This window comes from Typopeltis vanoorti, chromosome 12, assembly GCF_054136105.1.
Source record: "Typopeltis vanoorti isolate ZY-2024b chromosome 12, IOZ_Tvanoo_1.0, whole genome shotgun sequence".
Classification (NCBI taxonomy): Eukaryota; Metazoa; Arthropoda; class Arachnida; order Uropygi; family Thelyphonidae; genus Typopeltis; species Typopeltis vanoorti.
Genome location: NC_143560.1, coordinates 18,704,521 through 18,724,964, shown reverse-complemented (window position 1 = coordinate 18,724,964; position 20,444 = coordinate 18,704,521). Strand labels below are relative to the sequence as shown.

The following is a 20,444-nucleotide window of genomic DNA, read 5'->3' as shown; positions in this document are numbered from 1 at the left end:
AGCATAGGACTTCAAGTTGATGTTAATCTCTTAACCATGCTACCAGTCTATAGACATCAAGGTTATCATGGATGCGAAGTGCATATTAAAATTGTAATACCACTGATATTACATTGAAATATATGATGGATACAAACCGTATGAGGATGCGTATTTCATCCATAATGGCCTGTAAGGTGGTTAAAGAAATTAAACATCATAGCAATTACGCAGGATAATTAAAAAAAGAAATTTGCAGGCAAATTGAAAACATCAATTGTACTCTCAATAGAATACCTACAGAACAATATTATTACCATTACATGACATCTCCAAGGAGTTCTAGAATTCATCTCCCTCAAACTACAACGATATTACCATAAATGCACAGCACCATCTACTGCCAACCACCACTAGTGTATATACTGTCTGTAAATTGTGTATGTTCTTGTGGCTGATTTGCCTGTATGTTGGATGAAAAAACCCTGCTACCCCTGTATGAGATCAGCTAACTTGCTTTAAACTAACAAAGCCCATATCCAGATTCCTCTCATCATGACGAGAATTAACCACCTTACCGGCCATTAAAAATAAAATACGCACCCTCAAAAGCTTCATATCCATCATAAATTTCAATGTAATATCAATGGTATTACAATTTTAATATGCACTTCGCATCCATAGAAATGTGGGCGTATATATACATCCTGGCTGGTAGCGTGGTTATACTTGGTTCTTTTCCAACCGAAGGGAGCAATGTACTGTCGTTAAATTATCTGATCAGGCAATAACATCCAAAAAAAAAGTATGCCTCAATTACAATGTTATTTCCATTCTCTTATGCAGATGTAGGTTAATAGTATCAGTATCATTCTAGGCTTCCATGGAGTCCAAGACTCACTGCAGGAGATCTTTGCACCTACATACTATAATATCTATTGTACCTTGATTGAAATTCATTCAGCAGTGGTCACTCATCACCCATTCCACCAAAGCATCTCATTTACCATTCTCTGTGCAAAGACTTACTTCCCACATCCTTACAAGACCATTAAACAGATTAATTATTATTATTATTATTATTATAATTCAGGCCTCCAAGGAGTCAAAAGACTCATCGAGGGAGGTCCTTCCTAAGACATAAAGTCTGTCAAGACTCATCGAGGGGAGGTCCCCCCCCTGAGAAACACAAAGTCTATCATACCACTCTTTAAACTCACTGACCGTTCTCGCTCCCACCACTCCATCAGGCAATGCATTCCACAGCTCAACCACCCTCCACACAAAGAAACCACTCCTTACCCTCTTGCTCACAGTTTCCTTTCGTAACTTCCAGGGATGGCCTCTTGTCATCACTCCTTCCCGCTGTTCAACCAAGCGAAAGAACTCCCCAGTATCAACCCTGTAACCACCTCTCAACAGTTTAAAAGTCTCAATCATATCACCTCTCCTTCTATCCACCAAACTCTGCAGTCCACATTCTCTCAGCCGATCCTCATAACTATCCTCGTACAGTCCTGAAACCATCTTTGTCATCCATCTTTGTATCCTTTCCACAGTTAATTTATCCCTTTCAAATCCTGGGGACCAAATCTGAGAACAATAGTCCAAGTGTGGTCTGATCAGAGACTTATACAACGGAATGATAACCCTCTTATCTCTGCAGGTCAGTGTCCTTCTCATAATAGCAGCAATCCTCTGTGTTACCTTCACCACCTTTGCAATATGTCCCCTAAACTTCAGGTTTCTATCAATCATCAACCCCAGATCTCTTGTCTCCCCTACTTCCTCCAGTTTAACAACTACAATGAGTATGCAGCATCCCATTCATGTGTCCCCAACCTCAAGACCTTACATTTTGCTGCATTAAACTGAGACCCTCATTCATTTGCCCATCTATCTAGCTTATTTAAATCCTCTTGCAGGGCTACCACATCTGCACTATTACTAATAATTATTAACTAATTATAAAAGTTAAGCTTTTTTTTTTTTTTTTTTTACTCCAAAGTAGTCAGCTAAAAGAAATATCAATTCTGCTGGTGTGAGGTCAACTAACACTGGGAGCACCGATAGCTAACTGATCATACTTAAAAGTAGAAACAGGAGAGGAAAATCTAGGTAGCAAGGAAGCTAACAACAATGGATTATGTATACAAAACAGTACTGTCATAGTCACAGAACAAATATGAAAATATTTGAATATTTCAAATAATCTCAAGTGTTTAAGATATACACTTCATGCAAATGTTCATTATTTTCCACATTACTTGCTATCCCTATGGTATCCCATGAAAACACTGCAAGAGACTATTTCTACCACTCCACTAAATTTGTTTTAAGTGTTAACTGTATATATTTTCAGATTGGTAGGAAGATAAGTTCCAGGAGGGAAAGTCTTACTGTTACCTCCAATGCTTATTTTGTCATTTGTTTCTCCTGTGTGTTTTCATCCTTAACTGGTCTTTTACTGAGGTGGCTTTTCCTATAATAAAGTTTGGGCTTTTCATCTCTTGTCTGGATCACTCACCTTCACTAGAAAATGTCCATATAAAGGTGACCTTTTATATATATATATATATATATATATACAGGGTGTTCGGGATAAATTTGACAGTTTCGTAAGGAAAAAGAAAATCTTCTTTGTATCTATTAAATTTAATGAATTGACAAAAAAACATTACAGGCAGAGTTAATTACAATACTATCAACAAGATTTACTCAAAATAACCACCATTAGCATCGATCACAGCTTCAATTCTGCTTCGGAACCTCGAACAAGCTGATGCTACAGTCTCCCTGGGAAGGGCCGCAAAAACTGTTTTAATTTTATCCATTAACTGGGCTTTTGTATTACTGGAAGTGCGATTGGTGTCTTTTCCAACTGCGCCCCATATAAAATAATCCATGGGGTTAAGGTCTGGGGAGTTTGGAGGCCAAACATTTGGACTGGTGAAGTCGTAGAAATTTTCAGACAACCATTTTTGACTTTTCCCAGAGGTGTGGCAAGGGGCCGAATCCTGCTGCCATACATACGGCCTACCATTGGCTACCCTTGTTATCCAGGGCTTGACTACAGTTAGCAACTCCACGAACAAAGCCCGAATTCCAATGCCAGGGTTCTTCAACACCTGTTCCTGCAGATTTGCGAGGAATTCTACTGTACGAACGCAATCAGATCGTCTGCTAGGGATCTTTCTTCTTGCTACATCCTCGTAGTCACCATTGCAAGTCTCTAGTTCATGCCTGATTGTTTTTACTGTATTCAGGGAGCATTGGGCAGCAGTTGTAATATCCTTATTTTGATGGCGGGCACGAATCATCATGATACAAGTTATTCTCTTCCATGATTCAGGTGGGTTCCAGCTATCCATCCTTTCTGACATCTTGTATATGAATGAAGAAGGGTCCAAACTTTTAAATGAAGAGAAGTGTGTGTTAATACATGTAACTTACGGAAAAATATAATTAATTATAAATATGTCAAATTTATCCCGAACACCCTGTATATATGTATATATGTATATATGTATATATATGTATATATATATATATATATATATATATATATATATATTCCCCCCTGTTCTGCCTTAACATTGAAGGATTATGAATCTTTGTTTCTCAGTTCCTATTTCTGAATAGTTTATTAGTCATAGAATATTCTTAGTAAGCTTTAATATACCTACTTTCAGCATGAAACTGATTTACAATCCTCCTTTTAAAGATATTTCATAAGATTAATTACTAAGGATGACTATAAAGATTTTTTGCAGAATGGAGACACTATCTCCATTCTTGAGGAAGAATCACAAAAGGGAAAGAATCTTAGTAACAATAATAATAAATCCATTCTAAACATTTGTAAGAAGCAGCACAACCAACTGCTCTGTTCTGTAAAATGTCCCTATTTTTTAACGCAATGTGTATTTCATACATCATTGTTAATTACACAAGAGTGCTAAAAACGTTACTCCCACCGTAATGATTTGATATCGCATAGCCCAGATACTTCGGAGGTATGAATCTTGAGTGCACAGTAAATTCATAGATCTACATTTCCACACACAAAAACGAATAGAATTTGGATATAGAAATAGAAAATATATGACTAAAAATTCTCGCAAAACCACTGAGAGAGCTACAGCTGTAGTTTCGGCCTGTAGCCCTCGACGAGCTGACAGTCTGCAACAGCTGACTGAGCTAATACACAACCTCAGAGAACGTACGCCTAAAAATAAATAAGCACCCTTTCCTACTCTTTGATAATGGTTTCTTACCAGTGATGTTTTATTTTTTTATTTCTTCATACGCGTTCAGTATCCAACCTTAAAATACAATGAAGCACAAAATGTTTCGAAACTGGATTGACACATACCACGACGGTCAAGTTTTGCGGCACACTTTTTTATATCATTGCAGATCATGTAATGGCACTAGGAAACTAGTCCTTTCACAATGTGAGGAAAAGAAACAAGGTTGTATTGTTTACTATAAACATATCTTTGTGTAGCGTATCATAAATAGTAAACAGTAATTAATTTACCTTCTCTTTTAATTTACAAATGTTGTTTCTTCGGTACAGAAGCGTAGATTTACCTTACTGCATCAAACATTTAACCTACACGTGACTAATGTTAATTTTAACTAGTGTAAACACACATGAAACCGCCTCACAAAGATAAGTAGAAATATAGGCATTGTTGTATAATTCGAGAACCGTTAATTCGTGACATCTGGCATGCATTACGCCGCCAAACTTCTAAGGAGCAACCGATTGCATCTACAGATGATATGCGTTTTCACAAAACTTAGCAATGTGGATAGAATGAATAAATGCATTTTCCGAAAGGGGGAAGAAAAAACAATTCCCCCACAGATCCCATTCATTATGACATAAATAATTATCGGAAAGGGAAAAAAAACGTTAAAACGTTCTACAACAACGTATATGAGTGAGAAATTTAGCATTAATTTCATCGGCTATTCCGTAAATACATGGTGCTGAATTACTAACAAGTTCCAGCGAGAGTACATTTGAAAAATGGTGATCTTTTGAACACTAATTAGCAGTCATTAGCAAGATTTTTTCGATGTTATGTTAACTTGGCTAGCATTTATTACATTTATTTGGAAACATTTCCGCAATTTTATGTATACCGCGCTGAATATATCCATAACATTCTGCCGAACATGGCGGGAAAAAAAAAAACCTAGAAAAGAGTCTTAATAAAAAAAAAAAAAAACAGAGTATGGAAAAAATTATACAGAACCTGTGGAATTAAATCTATTTATCACCAAAACTATTTTCGAGAATCACTCTATTAATTATAGCATTATGGAAGTTTATTGCAATGAATATAGAATACAAATATAAACTCTCATCCTGAGATTTTTATTTAATAAGGTCAAAACACCCTGTGGCAACTTGTGACAAGGTAAAATTTTTATAAGTTCTGCATTACTTCACCCATGGCATCTCAGGGTTTGGCTCTCATTGATGAGACCTCAAAAAGGTCGAAACTGGTCTGGGTAGTGGCCCTTCCCTTGATGCATAGCATCATACATTTCCGTAGGGAGATGTACTTTGCATTATGGGAGATACTAAGGAAAGTGATGAGATCCACCTTTATCATACATATATATATATATATATATATATATATATATATATATATATATATATATATATATATATATATATATATATATATATATATGATAAAGGTGGATCAAAAAAAAATAATAAAAAAAAATCAACTAACGCCTTTTATTCCCTAATAGGGAGTAGGCGAGGCCTTTATACCTTATCTAGCTTTTGGATATGTCAAAACCGGTCTGGGTAGTGACCCACCCTTCCCATAATGCATAGCATTATAATGGCCGAAAGGAGATGTGTTTTGCATTATGGGATACTAAGGCAAGTGATGTGAAGTCATAGCACCTAGGATTCAGAGAGATAGAGCATCATCCCATGTCAGTGATTGTTTAGTGGGGATGACGTATCAGGGAATGTCCAAGTTGCATTTCTGCTAGAAAGGGGTCATGACCTCCACAAAAAGTGTATCAAGACACTGTGCTTGAACCTGTGGTACATGGAACCTGTGGCCTTTACCATGAGTTGCTTAGTCCTGAAAATACTTCAGGCACAAACTTTGTTTGCTTACACTTGGATAAAGGATTAAACCATGTATATATAATTTCTTGGTTCTATATACTCAAAATGTTTGTGCTTTCGCCTTCATGCATGCCCAAAGTCTGAGGCCATATATTGATGGTGACATGCACAACATCCAATGGAAACACTGCTGACTCCAAATCCACGTTCAGGCTGGGGATGCTGTGGTGTTATTTCTTGCAGACTACTCTCTTAAGCTCCGACAGCAATTTGAAGTGCAACGGATTCAGATCAGGACTTCCAAACGGCCAATCAGATGGTGATAAGTGATCGGGCACATACTTGGTCCAACCACTGTTGTGTGGTCCTCGCCGTATGTGCAAGGGCTGAGTCCTGTTGAAAAGTCCATCACTAGCTACTTTGAAGCAAAGTATTGTTCAGGAGCCATACCACAGGCTCAAGCATGGTGTCTTGATACACTTTTGTGGAGGTCATGGCCCCTTTCTAGCAGAACTGCAACTTGAACACTCCCTGATACGTCACGCCCACTAAACAATCACTGTCACGGGGTGATGATCCCTCTGAAATCCTAGGTGCTATGGCAATGCTGCAGCTGGTGCTTTTGCTGCCTAGGTAGGTCCCTGAATTTGCTGCCCCTCTCAATACACATCAAAAATACTACAAAAAGTCAAAACGACATATAGGGAAATAAATTAAAACACTATGTTTATTTTTGAAGTAAAACTTTAATTCCAACATTCTAAAATGTTATTTTTCTTGCTTTTCCATTAGCAAAATCGTCAATGACATTGCCGAAGTATATTTCATTACTCAGTTGCTGTTCCGTAGACAGTATAGCAATATTTCTTAAACACAAAGTGCTGCCCGGGACGGATCGCACCCCACGCCCTCCCCTAGCTACGCCCCTGTGCTATGCGGCGATCCAGAGAATCTTCTCATCTGTGAAGAGAACATCTCTGTGTCCTGTTGTTCCCATACCGCCGGAGAAGTCTTTCATTTTATTCATTGATTTTATTACCCTCTTAAGCATAAGTTTTGGTGTTATGAAGTGTCCAGTAGAACAACCATAGGCTCTCATCCCCAGGTCATCAGTTAGTACATGTGACATGTTTCTCTGTAAAACGTTCATCTCTCTCTCTCTCTCTCTCTCTCTCTCTCTCGTGCGACATCACTTTGTGCAGTGCATTCTCACAGGATTATAGCAGAGGGGGTGCCTCAAAGCATTTACAAGCTGTTGCATTCTAATTCAGCGTGGTCAACCTGTTCTTTCGAAGTGAGATAGGTCATCTGTTTCTTTCTAATAGCTAACAGTCCAATGCACAAACATCCTACTGATTCCAAGTTTTTTTAGTGTTGAAAATAACAGGTGGCTCTATTCCAACCCTGTGATGTGCTATTATAGCTACATGGCTCTCATAACCTCCCGACTGCATGTTAATCTGTGCAGCTAGACCTCTCTCTCTCTCTCTCTTTCTCTCTGCTGATAGACATGCTGTTGGCTGCTTACGGCGCCACTAACGGAACCAGGCTCGTGCAATTCTATGGGCAGCACAAGGCTGTGCAATAGTTCTAACAGTATTTATGGTAAGACTCTGTATACTTTGCAATGAACAGCATGGTTTTAGTAAGGGAAAATTGTGTTTTAGCAACTTGCTCACATTCATTTGGATTTTGCTAACGCTTTTGAAAGAATACAGCATGGGTGACTTCTATAATTATTTTGGCGAATATGGGACTGGGTTAAAAATATTAGCGTGGATAACAGAATGACTCACTAACAGATATCAAAGTGGGTATATGGGTCCCTTGTTATTAAATTTGTATATTAATGACATTGGAAAGGATCTGACAAGCGACATACATCTATTTGCTGATGATTGAAAAATTAGCAGGATAATATGCAGTATTTGCAGAATTATTTCAATAGTTTGAAACCGTGGGTATGTGAATATGTCTATCCGTTCAATAGTAGTCAATGTAAAGTCTTGCACTTCGGTAAGACTGCAGGCTAGCAGAAAGGAGAGAGAGAGGAATGATATGATTGAGACTTACTGGCTTCTGAAAGGATAATACAAGACTTCAGTTGATGAAATTTTTCATTTTATGGAGGATGGGGAAAGGATGAGTGAGAACTCTTTGGAAGTCGAGAATTAATTCTGTCAAGAAGGGGATGAGAGCTAGATTTTCGCTCACAGAGTGGTGCATATTTGGTATGGACTGCCATTTGGATGTTGCATGTGCTAGTACAGTGAATGAATTCAAGAACAAGTATGACTGCCAGTACATGTAATATTTGATTTCCACGAGTCCTTGACTCCCTAATGGTCTCACATAATAATTTTTTTAATCAGAAAAAAAAATCAGCTAATGCCTTTTATTCCCTTACAGGGAGTAGGTGAGGCCATTATACCCTATCCAGCTTTTGGAGACTGAATGGGCAGTTCAATCTCCACTGGTAGCCAATCAGAAATAGCAGGCCCATGTCTATCACTAATTATAGGCAGCCACCGATGAAGAGGATGGCAAAAAAGTGCTGCCATCTCTTGGTACATAATCCTAACAAGATATGTTACTGTCTGAAATAATGTTGGTCTGTGGTCGATTTTCTTGAGTTTACGGTATAAAAAACCTGAGTTACTGGGAGGAAAAACTCGCTTGCACTTGCCAGAGATCGACTAACTCGGGAATCGGTCGAAGAAAGGCTTAGAAAAAGTTCCTCCAGTCAGCCACTAGACCTGAACTTAAGTCTGACTTCGAGCGACGAAGCGCAGAGGATGCAAACGTCACTTCAATCGAGCTACAGAGGCCTTTTTCATAAAAATTAATAATTATAAAACTAAAATTATATAAAATTAATAAAAATTAATAAAATTAATATGAAATTTAAATATAAAAAATAAAATATATAAAATTATAGGCTGTGTAGCTCAGTGGATGTGACGTTTGCACACCACAGCGCTTGACTGCACGAAGGAAAACTTCGAATGTAGTTGTCGACTAGAGGAAATTTTTCTAAGCCTTTTTTCGACCGGTTCCCGAGTTAGCCGATCTCTGGCACAGGCAAACGGGTTTTTACTCCCGGAAATTCGGGTTTTTCGTCCCGTAAAGTCAAGAAAATTGACCGTAGAACCAACATTATTTCAGACATTAAATATATTGTGTTAGGGGTAGGGACTACGAGATGGCGGCACTTGTTGGGCCATCTCTCTCTTCACTGTGTACCACTTAATTCGTGATAGCCTTGGGTCAGCTATCTCTGATTGGCTGCCAGTGGAGATTGAACTGCCCACTCAGTCTCCAAAAGTTAGATAGGGGCTAATCGACCTCGCCTACTCCCTATATGGGAATAAAAAGATGTTAGCTGATTTTTTTGATTTTTTAATAAAATTATATAAAATTAATAATAAAATTATTAAAAAAAATTAATAATAATAATAATAATAATAATAATAATAATAACTCGTGCACATCTATGTGCATGCATTTACGTAAGATTAGAGTCAAAACCCGACTTTCTGGGAAAATAATCCTGCTCAACCTTGACAGAGATCGTCTTAATCGAAAACCGTTCAAAGAAAGGCTTAGTAATACTTCCCCTAGTCGTCGACTATATCGAACTTAGCACAATCTTTCTGCAGGCAGCCGAGCCCTACGAATGAAAAGATTATTTCAACAGAGCTATACACGTTTCTTTTCTTATTTTACTTTATAAAATAAAAAATAAATCATGTATCGCGTTTTATTCCCTTATAGGGAGTAGGCGAGGATTTTATATCCTATCTAGCTTTTGGAGACTGAGTGGGTAGTTCAATCTCGACTGGTCCATATCTATCACTAATTATAGTAGCCACCAATAAAGAGGCTGGAAAACAAGTGCTGCCATCTCGTGATACCTAACCTTAACAAGATATGTCATTGTTAGAAATAATGTGGATACGACGGTCGATTTTCTTGAGTTTTTGGGATCAAAAACCAGAGTTTCCGGGAGGAAAAACTCACTTGTCCGTGCCAGAGAACGACTAACTTGGGAACCGATCGAAGAAAGCTTAGAAAAAGTTCCTCCAGTCGGCGACTAGACTTGAACTTAAGTCAAACTACGAGCAACCAAGAAGATGGATGCAAGAGCCACTTCCACTGAGCTACACAGGCCTTATTTTACTTTATTTATAAAGAAATTGATACACCATAATGGTATTTCTGCGCATTGGAATCCATAAAAAAAAAATCTCTGTACTGCCTTTTGTTGCAGCTACAAATTAACAGACACGATACACTTGTTGCACGTCTGCATATTATCTCTATTAGCCATGGGCTTTCTGTTTCACAGAGACCAATACCCCAAGGATTAGGGCATGGAAAAAAGACACTTTATCACGTGGCAGGTTAAATCACTTTTAGCTGAAAACGTTTCATAAATAGTTCAACCAAAATACATGGAATATGAAAACTAGTTTTATGCAAGAAGTACGCGGTTGGTCTTGTTCTCACAGGTATTTGAGAAAATACTGCAGGGACTATGGGTATTTAAACTGGACACAATGGAATATCTAATCGAGGGTAATAGACGGTAGATTATGGAGGAATCTAATCTAACAAACCAAGAGAAGCAAAGGTATGCTACAAAACTCCTTTGGTTCGATCATTTCTGTTCATTTTGTATTTAATGGTATTGATTACTGAAAGCTATGCAATCGTTGTAGGTCTTTCTGCGTTCATGGGGAGAAAAGGGTTCTATTCAAGAAGTATATGACACAGCCTCCGGTACAGGTTAAATGTAAAATAAAATTTGCAGATGTATGTAGAATGTCTCTTCCCTCTACTGGCCACTGCATCTGCAGTAGAGGAAAGGAGACACTGCAAAGGAAACCAATAAAATGTATTATTATTATTATTATTATTATTATTAAAATTATTCTATTGGTTTCTTTTGTGGAGGTAGCCGAGCTAAATAAACTCATCTCATTTAATGACAGAGCCTACGGAAAAGAAAGAAAGAAAGAATACACACACACACCCACACACACACGCGCGCACACACGCACGCGCGCACACGCGCGCACACACACACACACACACACACACACACACACACACACACACACACACACACACACACACACACACACACACACACACACACACACACACACACACACACACACACACACACATGCCATTGATCTGTGTGTTTGTTCCTTAGAGGTATTTACCCCAGTGCTGTAAATGTGCATAAGAATATTTCTATTTGAAAACCTGTTTTTAGCACATCTATGTTGTTTTACACGGTTTTGATTTGGGAGATTGTAAAACATGAAGAATATTTTTTCAAGAAGAGGTATATTCATAATATTTCCGTGTGCTCCTTGAACTGCTTTGACTATGTCGATGATTTTGTTTGTATAGGATTAGGATCTATTTCTTGCAAGGCTACTGTAATTACTGGACAGGTAAAGATGTGAGTGGGTGTCAGTTCAGTATTGGGGCAGTTGTTGCAGTTTCTATATGTTCTCGTATCATCTGAATTTGTCTTCATTCCTCTATAATGTCCTGTTAGTAGTGTTGCTATTGTGGTGGAAGTCTTTCTGCTAGCATTGATTTCTGGAATTTGATGTTGTATCACTGATTTCAGTGGAATTAGTTTAGCTTTTGCTAGTGCGTTAGCATCAGCAAGAGTTATCATGTGAGTTTCTTGGTTGAGTTTTCTGTCTTCTTTTGCTAATTTATCAGCTGCATCATTGTAATCAATGCCTACATGAGCAGGTATCCATTGTAAAATGCAACTTTTTCCTAAACAACACTTTAGTTGATTTAAGAGTTCATGGGTGTCTTGTGTGAGCTTGGTATTGCCATTTTTGATTGCCTTCATAGCTGATCTTGAGTCGCTGTAAATTATAATTCCCTCAGATTGTTGAGATGATGATAATTTTAAGTAGGCTTCGAGTGCTTTATTTATTGCGTAAAGTTCGCTGGTAAAATTGGAAACTATTCTCCCAGATCCAACTTTTATTGAAAATTTTTCACCTTTCGGGAGTAGATGGAAAACACCAACGCCTCCATTAATCATATTGGTGCCTGACGATCCGTCGGTATAACAAATAATATTTTTGAAGGATGAAAGAAGGTTGATAGTATTTAGGCCTTTTTCTTTGAGTATTTCTTTTGGTTCTTTTTTTGTACAGAGTTTGGTAAAGTTTAGATTTATGGAGGTATTTGAAGGTAAAGGACTGGAAAACAGATGGTCTTTGTTTATGTGGGCATTTAGCTGATCAAGACCTATTTCCTTCCTGATAGTGTCATCATATTGTAAATTTGATGATCTGCGAAGTCTGAATTTTTGATTCTAATGTTCATAAGTTTTTAGGGAGATATGATCGCTTTGGTAGTTTCTGATATTATTTATGAATTTTATGGTGGCAAATTTTCGTCTGTCCTCCAGCAGGTCAAGCCCAAATTCCTGTTGGGCTCTGAAGCGAATGCAATAAAGGAATAATATTAATTCATCCATCAGTTAGCGTAAATTTGGGGGAAAAAATTACAGTATAAGCTATATTAGAGGATAAAAATCATCAAAGTTAATAAAAATCAATTGCTTAAATTTTTATTTAATGTCTAAACATTTGATTGAGGTAATCTTTTACAATAAATAAATAAGTAAAGCTGCTTGAATCGTGCTCGACATTTTCATCTTGTCATGCAATTTGCGATAGCTGGCGAAACATTTTATCAAGATTTCGGCGGACTTCGAAGCTTCGTTCTATATCAGGATCAGCAAAATTAAAACCAAATTTGCTTAGCATGCTCAATGTAAATGCAAACTAGCTCAAGTTCTTTCGCAGTTAGCTTCTCAGTCATAGCATTCTCTTCTTGTTTGCACACCTTATATTTTCTTCTTCATATATAAGCTGTTCTTCTAGTTGAAGGAGATCATTCTCACTTAACTGTTCTGAATGGGACTCGAGCAAGTTTCGCACTTCTTTATTATCCAGTTCATTAAATCCAATTTCGTTTCCAGTTGTGATGATTTATTCGAAATATTAGATCTTGGATTTTGCTCACGATAAACTAACATAGGCTTGAGTTTAAAGTCGCCTTCTGCATTGTCTCCCAATATGAACGTAAGACGATCTCTAATTACATACTTTACTTTGTATTCTGGTTGAGATGCTTCAGTTTTAGCTAGAAAAGGTTTTGTTGGAATACGCTTCCAAAAGAGACCAATTTCGTGATGTTGAATATTTGCTAATTGTCATAATCACGCTCCTGAATTATCCTATGTAATTCTTCACGCAACTTGGCAGCAGAATCTTTATTAGCACTAGCAGATTTCACAATTATCCTTACGTTATGCAGACCGATTCGATTTTTAAAACGGCCAAACCATCCTAAACTCGCAGCAAAGCTTTCATATTAATCTTGAAATTTGATCTCTTTCAATGAGGTAAGAGTACAGAGAGCTTTTGTTTGAAAATTCTCTGTACTAAGAGGTATTTTTTTTTTTGTTGTTAGAATTCTCAATCCAGAGCGATTGAGGACGCTCCATCTCGATCAGTAAATGGCTTCTATTTTGGGTGATCAGCATGTTCAAAGAAGCAGTAGCAACTTTTCCTTATTCTTTGTTTCTTTGCTCTTATTTAATATAGTTCAAACTGTAGACTGACTGTATTCCGGGTCTCGCACAATCATTGTATTACGTATTACGTAATTACGTATTACATATTACGTAAAAAAATAAAAACCGCGTTAATTGATTAATCACTCAATTAAAGCGGGAAATGGTATAATTTCACTCAGTCGCGCTGATTATCGTGCATATCAAATTCGTAAGTGGGGTTTTCCTGTAAGATGGTTTCAAGCCAAATGGAGGGAACAGATTTTCGATTCACTTCAGATCAGATAAAACTTGGATAAATGAATCAGAAATGGTTAAAAACTCATGGAAATATAAAAATAATTTGTATTTGAATTTTTGGATCTGGTATGCCACAAAGGGAAAATCTGTTCAAATCTCCTCTGTAGTGTGGTCTAAACAGGACATCACGTCGATTAATACACAATCTATACTTGAGTTGTAAGTCTGCAGTTAGAATTTAAAATGTACAGGAGGATGGTTTCATGTTAAATCAGGTGTGACATGATGGTTCCCATTATATCCACTGTGATTTATTTTCTTTACAGACAAAATTATGAAGAAAATTACAGTCCTTACTTTATTCAGATGATGCCATGCGCTTATATAAAGCCAGTAGAAGTTTACTAGATTTTCAGATTTTCTCGCTAAAGTAAATAATTGCTATAATGAAGTTTTTTTTTGCACAAAAAAAGAACAGTAAAAAAAGATAATGACTATGAACTTGACATTTTGAGGTCTTTCAGAAAGGTTTGAGCGACGTCGCTGTTTGTGATTATCCGTATAAGTAACGTCTTTAACTGATAACCAAAAACGGGGGCGTTACTCATCTCTCTTTACCCTACTCTTATTTGATTCACACTGACCGGACATCTTGGAGATGAGGGGGTCATTGTAGGGAAAGGTGACTCGCCCTCTCCCCCATCCTGTCATCTTTATCCACCTAACCCTATTTGGTTCCTCCGCTTATTGCAAACCCATTATAACTGCAATGGAAAAGAAGGCGTGATCCCATGAAGTTGTTCATTAAAATATACCTACGACAATTTATCACATAATTATACCATACAGCAGAAGCTATACCTTATTATCAAACCATACAGTCGCAAATGTAAAAAAAGACTTAAATATGCATTAACTAAGCCTCATTTTCTATGAACTTTCTTTTTTCTTTTTTTTTCCATCCCAACAATTTTTGACATATATGTGACAGAATTAGGCACTTCAAAACATCAAACGGCTGTAAGAGCAAGACTTTGGATGCATTTTTCAAACACCAAAAGCCGAAAACTGACGACTATTCTCATTCAGCTAAAGAAGCTACATTTCTTTTCACACAGTTGTACATGATCAAAGTTCTAAATCATGTGACTGCCAGACGAAACTTATTTCAAAACTTTACAACCCAGTGAATATGGCGTTTGCACATCACGGCGATTGACCGCACAAAAGAACACTTGGTTTTCAAATCTTGTCGGCTACTAGAGGAAAATTTTCAAAGCCTTTTTTCGATCTGTTCTCGAGTTCGTCGATCTCTGATACGGACAAGCAGGGTTTTTTCTCCGGAAACTCGGGTTTTTCATCCGGTAAACTCAAGAAAATCAGAACCCACACTATTTCAGACATTAAATATATTGTGTTAGGGACCACACGATGGGGGCACTTGTTGAGCCATCTCTTCAATGCGTGCCACTTATTTAGTGATAGCCTTGGGCCAGCATCTCTGATTGTGTGCCAGTGGAGATTAAACTACCCACTCAATATCCAGAAGTTAGATAGGGCTAAAGTGGCCTGGGCTACTTCATATACGGAAATAAAAGGAGTTAGCTGTTTTTTTTTGTTTTTTTTTTACAGACTAGAATATTTGTCCCACAGTTTGGAATTAAACTACAACGGATAGAGTGTGATGATCTTACAGGAGAGACAGCAGATATTTTAACCAAACACGTGGCTAAAATTCTTAAAAAGTTTGGTATAGAAAATAAAATTGAATCGTACTGTGCAGATAACACAAATACAAATTTTGGGGGAATGAGAAGACAGGGCAGAACTAAGGTCATACAAAGTTACAACAAGAAATTGGCAGAAAACGTTTAGGAAATGGGTGCTGTGCTCATATTGTTTACAAATTTGTAGTACAGAGTAGTTAGTGGTGATCAACTGTCTTTTGATATAGAAATTATTATTATTATTATTATTATTATTATTATTATTATTATTATTATTATTATTATTATTATTATTATTCCTGACACCTCCAAGGAGTCCGAAGACTCATCGCGGGAGGACACCTACAACTGTCTCAACCACTACACCGAACCTCTACTATGAATCATCTCTATCAACGCCATCTACCGCCCACCTTCACCAACTAGTATTCTATGTCTGTAAATTGCGTGTGTTGTGAAGGGCCGATTTGTCTGTATGCGGGATGAAAAACCCGATTTTCCGGGAGAAAAAACCCTGCTAACCTGCTATGAGATCGGCTAACTCACCTTCGATTGTAATTAAAAAGCAGGCATTTTTACAGTAAGAGTAGAAAAACCAAAAGAAATTTGTGCGTTTGCAGACATTGAGTACAAAAAAAAGCATTATCACATGGTACTATAAGATTTTTAAGTCTGCTACCTGCTCTGCAAAGGATTCTTTTGATTTGGGTTGGATTGAAATCTGACTTCCTTTCACACTGAAAAAATTCTTGTCCCAAACTAATGAGACTTTTTTTTTTTTTGAAAATCCAGTCAATGAATTATTAGCCTTATTTTTTCATGCCAGCCTTCAAACTTTCCAAGAATTTTTCAGCTACAGAAGTAGCTTTGAGGTACAAGGAATTGAAAGTAAAATTAATAGCCAGAAGAGGCAACAAGTTCATCCCCACAGTTTTGCAAGCAAAAGCTGTCTATGTATGCCAACGAAGGAGACGTAAATAAAGATTTTAAAAAAGTATATTTTGAATTTTTATGAGAAATGTATCTATTATTTAGAAATGTGGGAAAGCAGTCTCAACGCTACAGAACAGTTTTCTTGGATACAATAAAGTCAGAATTTTGAGCTTCAGTGGCCAGATGTTGAAGCATCCGCAGAATTTCTTATTTCCATAACTCCTTCCCAATATGTAGTTGTTGAAATAGACGAACTTTTTGATGAGCTAAATAAAAGGCGTTAGATGATATATTATTTATTTATTTACTGCAAGATTTAAAAAGTAGAATTGAGAAAAACAAACAATCTGATGGAAAAAAACATAGAAGCATATCAGAAGGCCGTATCGAGTGTTGTTAATTTATGGGTTTAGGTATTCAAAATGATTAAAACAAAATGGGAGTGAATGTCAAAACTTTGAAAACCTGATGGAGTTCATCTTATGCTTGATGGGATCAAGAAAACTAGTTGAAAGAGTTTTTTCTATGATGAACAATGTTTGATCTGCTGATCGAAACAGATTTTTAACTGAAAACAGCAAACGTCTCCTTCAAATAAAAGTGAATTGGTCGAAATTCAATGAACTGAAAAAAATGACATAACTTTTTTAAAGAAAGTTCATTCCTCTGAAAAATATGAATGGTACAATTAAAGTGAATAAATATTTATTTGTAGCTAAACATTTCATATTTCTTGGCAAATTTTTGGTCGATATTCATGTCGTATTTTGCTTTCAAGAAATATGGCAACCCTAGTTTTAGACACTTGTTAAGTTAAAAGTCACGAAGGTAGGCCACTCTCGTTGATGAATCCTACTGATTAAACTGTTGCAAAAATGTCGACGCATTAGTCCTCGTGTCAGAATATTAATTCTGACAAATTAATCCATTATTAGAATTATGCTTACAATATCCAGATAGACTTACAGTTCGAGCAGAGTCGTCGACTGGAGGAACTTTGCCAATCCTTTCTTTGACCGGTTTCTGATTTACCCGATCTCTGGCCTGGGCAAGCGTGTTTTTTCTCCAGGAAACTCGGATTTTTCATCCTGTGAACTCAATAAAATCGACCATAGAACCCACACTATTTCAGCCAGTAACATATCCTGTTAGAGTTAGGTACCGAGAGATGGCAGCACCTATTTTCCGGTCTCTTCATCGGTGGCTGCCTAAAATTAGTGATAGATGTAGACCAGCTATCTCTGATTGGCTGCGGGTGGAGACTGAACTGCCCACTCAGTCTCCAAAAGCTAGTACTCCCTATAGGGGAATAAAAAGGCATTAGATTATTATTTTTATCATTATTATATCATAATAGCAATGGTCTGTTAATATATAATAAAATATTATTGAAATATAAAGATTTCTTCTCGATTATGCATGCAAAAAATATTTACGATTGCCAATTACCAAATAGTAGTGCCACCTGTTCACACTACAGTGAAATTAACAGAACGTCGCCGTCGCAAACAATGATAACAGTGTCTTTTCCAACAAGAATATAGAAACGCAAAGAAGGAAAAGAAAGGAAAGGAGAGCCCAATCCCATGTTTGACTTATTTCCTTTAGTCAACACTTACTAATGCCATAAGATAAGATACAGAAAGTATAATCTTTGGAAGTTGTAACAGAGAATTTAACATGGAAGTTATAGTATCAGAGAATTTAACATGGAAGTTATAGTATCAGACCTAATATTCAGTTGAAATAATAAACTATATAATTACTTTATTCTTTTTTGAAAAAATACGTAACATAATAAAGATGAAGAATATATTAAACATTCGAATACAGTATGGGAAAAAAATCCAAAATTTCAGAATTGACCTAGCATTATAGATGCACAATTTCTTTATAGTGACGATTCAACTTTATTTCTTAGGGAAATTTTTATGTCGGATGGAATTATTATAAGATTTACTATGACAAAACCACATTGTAGTTGGAATGAATTACTTGAAAAAGTTAAAAAACAGAATTCTTGGTTAATTAAATACAACAACCAACTGAAATGGGACGTTGGTTCTCTTTCCCTGGACAAACTAAGCTATTGTATAGGGTAACATCACAGCACGGAGACATCGAGAAGCATGGGAAAACATGCGCACGACGCCATCTGCGTGAATGTTCATTTTAAGGAAATCAACAGGCTAAACTAACCTATAAGTGACAAGACTTTGAAATTTAAAAATTAAAAAAGACTCAAGATTATGAAATTGACATCGGAGACTGTATTATTCTCAAATGCAAAGATGGCGAACTTATCGTCGATGTAACAGGAGATGGTGTAAGTAAAGTTTTCTCTTTCAGCTAAGAAGAAGCTGAGCGATTTTCGCCCAAAATGTATGACATTGATCATCAATTATTGTTCTTGGAAACTGAATTACCAGCTATACGAATTATGAGTGGGATAATAGAAATTTATCTCATCTCTTCAATGGTAAAATTCAGTTCGATAAAGATTCTTTATTTTGGGACATTTACGAACACTATACAAAGACCGCTTGTGTATATATGGTCACAAAGGAATACATGGAATTTTTAACCAGGCATTGTGTGCTTTCCAGGCTAACACTGTATCAAATATTAGTTGATTATCAGTGTCGTATATTTTGGGTGAAAATCGCTTACTTTTCCAGCTGAAAGAAAAAACTTTACTTACACCATCTCCTGTTGCATTGATGATAAGTTCACCATCTTAGCATTTGAGAATAATACAGTATATGGAGCTATGCTTCCGATGGATCGGATCTAAAGATTCTTTTGCGTGTACAGGTAATTTGATGTACAGTAATAAAAAAATAGCGTGTAACAAACAATTTTATTATTAATCTTGTGAAATATTTCTAGGTAATAACATGTTCGAATTATTCTCTATGAATATACTTGTAAATAATATGGCAGTAAAATAAAATGTGCATTCATAAGCTTAACAAATTTAAGTTTGTTATGATACACCCCATCTATTTTTAAAGTCACCATGAAATTTTTACACAGTTATTTTGCTTAGAAGTTGATATATAAATCCATAATTTTATCCTTTAATGCAATTCTGTTTAATGGTAAAAAAAGAAGTTAACATTAAATTAGGAAAAAAAGTAATGAACGTTTAAGATCAAAGGCTTGTGTAGCTGAGTGGAAGTAGCGCTTGTGTCATCTGCGCTTGGCCGCTTGAAGTTAGATCTAGTCTAGTCGCTGACTGGACGAACTCTGGAATCGACGCCGACCGATTCCCGAGTTAGTCGATCTCTGGCAAGTGCAAGCGAGTTTTTCCTCTCAGTAACTCAGGTTTTTTATACCGTAAACTCAAGAAAATCGACCATAGACCCACATTATTTCAGACAGTAACATATCTTGTTAGGATTATGTACCAAGAGATGGCAGCACTTGTTTGCCATCCTCTTCATCGGTGGCTGCCTATAATTAGTGATAGACATGGGCCTGCTATCTCTGATTGACTACCGGTAGAGATTGAACTGCCCATTCAGTCTCCAAAAGCTAGATAGGGTATAATGGCCTCACCTACTCCCTGTAAGGGAATAAAAGGCATTAGCTGATTTTTTTTTTAAGTTTAAGATCAATAAAATGACATAATAAATTTAGTTTAATCCTTTATCCAAGTGTAAGCAAACGAAGTTTGCGCCTGAAAATATCTTCAGGACTGAGGTAAGGTGGTACATCCCTTGACAACTCCTAGCAAAGGTGGACCAAGCTCTCATCACTCCTCGTCTCTGTATCTCCCATAATGCAAAGCACATCTCCTTGCGGACATGTATAATGC

At 36.7% G+C, this 20,444-nt stretch overlaps 1 protein-coding gene across 4 annotated transcripts in view; it reads right to left on the bottom strand.

The window, feature by feature from the left end:
- The window catches only part of Atg7 (Autophagy-related 7), a 350,749-nt gene extending 345,648 nt beyond the window's left edge, over positions 1-5,101 (bottom strand). Inside the window, exon 1 of one of the 4 annotated variants that reach the window (XM_090402077.1) lies at positions 4,523-5,101. The gene's annotated coding sequence lies outside the window, so the exon portion shown is untranslated. Of the gene's footprint in view, positions 1-4,256; positions 4,443-4,522 lie in introns of those variants that run through there. The other 3 variants (XM_090402076.1, XM_090402073.1, XM_090402075.1) reach the window with 3 other exon arrangements.
- Between the last annotated feature and the right edge of the window lie 15,343 nt (positions 5,102-20,444).